This window comes from Diabrotica virgifera, chromosome 6 (assembly GCF_917563875.1).
Source record: "Diabrotica virgifera virgifera chromosome 6, PGI_DIABVI_V3a".
In the NCBI taxonomy this organism is placed as follows: Eukaryota; Metazoa; Arthropoda; class Insecta; order Coleoptera; family Chrysomelidae; genus Diabrotica; species Diabrotica virgifera.
In genome coordinates, this window is record NC_065448.1 from 167,612,693 (window position 1) to 167,617,976 (window position 5,284).

Here is a 5,284-nt window from a genome sequence, read left to right on the forward strand (position 1 = left end):
TTTTTTTGTATTTCTTGGCAAAAATGTTCTTAGTTTTTCCTAGGATATCATAGTTTTCGCGATAAACGCGGTGGAACATTCAAAAAATCGAAAAATTGCAATTTTTGAACGAGAATAACTTTTGATTAAAAAATAAAATAGCAATTCTGCTGACAGCATTTGAAAGTTTAAGTCAAATTATACCGGTTTTAAATATTTGCATTGCTAAAAATTAATTTTTTTTTATTAAACAAAGCTATTTGTTTATAAGCCAAAATATTGTTTATAATTATAAAACATTGCTCCTTACAATGGGGCCATTACAATTAAGGGGCCAAACAGGCCCCTTAAATAATCCGATTTTAATTCTGTAAAATGTATTAGATAGGTAGAGCTCCTCTTTATATGTAAAAAAATTAGCCAACTTCTAAATGGTCTACTTTTTGTTCAGAAAGATTTTAAAAAATTTGAACTTTTTTAAAAACATTTTTGTACATTGCAAATTTATTATGCAAAATCTATTAGGTCGATTTTAATAAAATTTGGTAGACCATTTAATTAAGTTATAAGAACTTTTTAAGCGAATTACTAAGGTTCTTCGTGCCAACAAAGTGGTTAAGAAACATTGAATAACAACAGGCGTATTTTGCCCCCTTATTTTGTATTTATTGCTATATTGCAGAAAAGGTAATACCCTAAGAAATTTTTGACCAGTCGTATATCATACAAAATTCAATTATCTTTATTTTATTTCTGTACGACTTTGTTCCAAAACAAACCGTTTTAAAGTTATAAGCAAAGAAAGCAGAAAAAAATCGATGTTTTTCGAAATTTTTAAATGTTTTAATTTTTTTATTAATATTCCGGGCATATTTGAGAAGGAGCATAAGTCAATTATTATTACTGAAGGGTGCTGAAGGTGTCACCTAACTTTATCTGCAAAAATCCGAATGCCCCCTCTCACATCCAAAAATACACGTTTTTTTACAGATTAGTCCTGGTCTAATAGGCCGTTTACATAATATAAGAATGTATTATACGATGATAGTAGATTTCTCTTGGGACAGTGGCGCAATCGGGAGTAGAGGCTACGTACTCATCGGACCACCCACGTACCTATAACAAGAATTAAAAACTAACAAGAATATCCATAAATATGTTAAAACTTTTATAGAAATGTTGCAAAACAGACACACTGTATAATGTAAATAAACTTCCACATCAACCTGTCCGTTTCGTGAACACGAGGCAGCGGTGCGTTTTTTATAGCGACCAAAAACTTTTCTAGACCAAAACACATTCATAATGGATAACAAAGTAGGCAGAATGAGATAGTTTCCATGGTCAATCTTTAACATCGCATCGGTCTCGAGGGCCCTTACGATTTAGTAGTTAGCGGCAGTTAAATAATGTAGGATGGCTGAAAGTGGGCATCGTAAGGCTATGCTGGTCAGCCTCGAAGCTCCCGTAGGAATTGTGGATTACGTTCTGGACCATTATTTTCCGCACCGGTATCGACATGTACAAGAAGGAAGCGCTCTCTTTCTCTCCTCCAACTTTATTTACCTTATACAAAGTTTAGGGTTAATTGGAGTTTTAAATTGGGCCATTTAAAAGAACGATAAAAGTTATGTTATAGGGAAATAAACAGGCGTGGAGGGTTTGTAAATAAACAGATTGTTAAGATCATAAATAGATATTTCGACAAATTAAAAAATTGAGAAAAAAAGTTAAAAATCTTTATCAACGAAATAAGAATATTTTGACTTGTATATATTTCGACTTGTGGTATATAATTAAAGGTACTTTATTGACGCCATTTTTTTGTTACAATGGTACACAATACTTCTCATATAAACTTCTTCTTAAAATGCCCTGTCCTCAATATAGGTTGGCTACTACAATTACGAACTCTTCCCAGTCTTCAGGTGTTCTTATTAGCTGTTCAAAGTTTAGTCCTGTCTATTGTCGGATATTTCTTAGCCACAATACTGGTTTCCTTCCTAATCCACTTCTTCCCTCGATCTGTCCTTTCCCTATTAGTTGAGCTTATTGGTACTTAATATTTTTCAGTACATATGTGGCCTAGGTATGACGTTTTTCTAACTTTCACTGTATTGAAAAGTTCTCGTTCCTTGCCTATTCTACGTAGCACTTCTTTTGAGGTATGCGTCCATGAAATTTTGAGAATTCTCCGGTAGATCTGTATTTTAAAGGCCTCCAATTTGTACTTAGTGACATTAAACGTGTTACACCCAGGAGGAATAATTTCTTCATATAAACTTCTTCTTAAAATGCCCTGTCCTCAATATAGGTTGGCTACTACAATTACAAACTCTTCCCAGTCTTCAGGTATTCTTATTAGCTGTTCAAAATTTAGTCCTGTCCATTGTCGGATGTTTCTTAGCCACAATACTGATTTCCGTCCTAATCCACTTCTTGCCTCGATATGTCCTTTCCCTATTAATTGAGCTTTTTGGTACTTAATATTTTTCAGTACTTATGTGGCCTAGGTATGACGTTTTTCTAACTTTCACTGTATTGAAAAGTTCTCGTTCCTTGCTTATTCTACGTAGCACTTCTTTTGAGGTATGCGTCCATAAGATTTTAAGAATTCTCCGGTAGATCTCTATTTTAAAGGCCTTCAATTTGTACTCAGTGAAATTAAAAGTGTTACAGCCAGGAAGAATAATTTCTTGAACTTAATTTTTGGGCCACAGAATTATTATATTTAACATCTTCTATTATTTCATCCATTAGCATATTGAATAGAAATGGACTGAGGCTGTCTCCCTGCCTGATTCCCCCTGGTGTTGGTATGTTGGCCGTAGTGGTGTTGTTTGTTTTAATTTTTGTCGTGTTGTTATTGTTCATTTGTTCTGTGACTTCAACAATGTTTGCCGGTATTCTTTTTTGCTTCATTTTCTGTAATATATCGCTAAGTCTGACTCTGCCGAATGTTTTCTTTAGCTCTACGAAACAAATATATGCGGGTTTGTTATGTTCTATCGACTTCTATTCCACTTGTTTCATGACATATATTGCCTCCGTCGTCGACTTGTTTTTTCTGAATCGTTGCTGTTCTTCTCTGTTCTTTATCTGTGATTCCAGTTTATCCTTGAGTATGCCCGTGAATAACTTCATTGTCGTATTTAATAGAGTTATTCCTCTGTAGTTGTCCGGAAATGATCTTTGTCCTTTCTTAAAAATCGGTATTGTGATACTGGTGTGCCAATCTTGTGGTATCTCTGCTCTGTCCAAGATTTTGTTAAGCAATATTGTGAGACAATTAGTAAGTTTCTGACCGCCGTATTTCAGCAGTTCGTTCGGTATTCCATCAGTACCTGGCGATCGTCTATTCTTTAAGATCTTCATTCTCGTTTCTACTTCAGTTTTTTTAGTGATATACCTGTCTTCTGTTTTGTAATCGTGTTCATCATTGGCTTCTTCACCTTTGTAGAGTTCTCTGAAATATGTTTCCCATGTCTTAGTTGGTATCCCCTTTGTTTGAACAAATTCATTTACTGTTTTTTTTTTCTGTTTTTTATCATTTTCCAAACTTTCCTCTGTGCGCCATAGATATCGTGATCCATGTTACTTGTGAACTTGATCCAATGATCTCTTTTTATTGCTCTTATTCGCGAATTTATTCTGTTTCTTGTTTCTATATAGATTGCGTGTTATTCCTGCGTTCCGGTGCTTTTGTAACACAGATAGCATTTTCTCGTTTGTTCTGCGAGTTCTTGACAAAACCATGATTTGTTGTTTCTATTGCGCTGGTTTTTGTTTCACTTTTGCCAATAGACTCTTCTGCAGCTTGCTGGATGCAGTTTTTGATTTCATTCCAGTATTCTTCTACTTCACAGTTGTGCATGTTAATGTTACCCAATTAGCTTGTCAGCCTGCTTTTTGTGCTTTTTGAGGTCATTGATTCTATATTGTATCTCTCGATGTATGTGGGGGATTTTTTTATTTTAATTGGTCGTTTTATCTGTATTTTACATAAAACCAAGTTATGATCTGTTCCAGTGTTAGCTGAGGTTAGGGCTCTACATCTAGTATCTGTGATGGGGCGAAAGCTCTGTTAGTAATTATGTAGTCTATGATTGATTTTTTGCCTCTGCTGTTGCAAAACGTGTATTTGTGTTGTTCTTTATGTGGGAAGTACGTGTTGTTAATCCTCTTCCCGTTTCTGGCACAAAAATCAATCAGGAATTTTCCGTTCTCGCTGATGGTGTCTTCGTTGAATTTTTGTTTTACGCCTGGCAGTATATTACCTATCCTGGTATTGAGGTCGCCTAAAATGACTACTTTCTGGTTGCCGATAGTTTCATGTAGTGTATTGTAAAACATTTTTGTTTCTTCGATGGGTTTAGAGATATCCGAAGCGTAAGTGCTTATTAGGTTCAGGCTAGTGGTATGATTGAGCTTTAGTGATACTTGTAGAATTCTGTCACTATAACCTATTCTATTTATTCAATACTGTTCATGTATTTCTCATGTAGAAGTATGCCTACGCCTGAGTGTGCTCTGTCGTGTTTAGGTTTGCCGCTATATACCTACAGGGTGCGCCAAACCTCTGGTTTTCTTTGATTACGGCTAAACTGTGAGATATACAAAAAAATGTTTATAACAAAACTAATGTGTATCAAAGACGTCTATAATTTAGAATTATTTTCGATTATACAGGGTGAGTCAGAACGACGGTATGAATCAAAGTTGTATTTTTTTAAATGGAACACCCTGTATATTAAATCATTTTTGAATATATTATTTAAAAATATGAAAAATTTGTATAAAGTCTTATAGGCCTAAAGTTAATAATTTTCGAAATATTTACATTTTTATTGAGAAAAATGGTAATATTTATAGGGTTGTGGATTATGTTTCCAAGGTAATAAAAATTTAAGTGATAAGTCAAAGTTTTTATAATATTATAGTGTTATTATTAAATAATTTAATATCTCTTACTTTTATCCATAAAATATACAGTGTGATCACTATTTGCAAATACAAAATTTTCTTATTTTTTTTAATGGGACACCCTGTATATTAGTTTTGCTCTGTCGTGTTTAGGCTTGCCGCTATATACAGGGTGCGCCAAACCTCTGGTTTTCTTTGATTACGGCTAAACTGTGAGATATACAAAAAAATGTTTATAACAAAACTAATGTGTATCAAAGACGTCTATAATTTAAAATTATTTTCGATTATACAGGGTGAGTCAGAACGACGGTATGAATCAAAGTTTTATTTTTTAAATGGAACATCCTGTATATTAAATCATTTTTGAATATAGTATTTA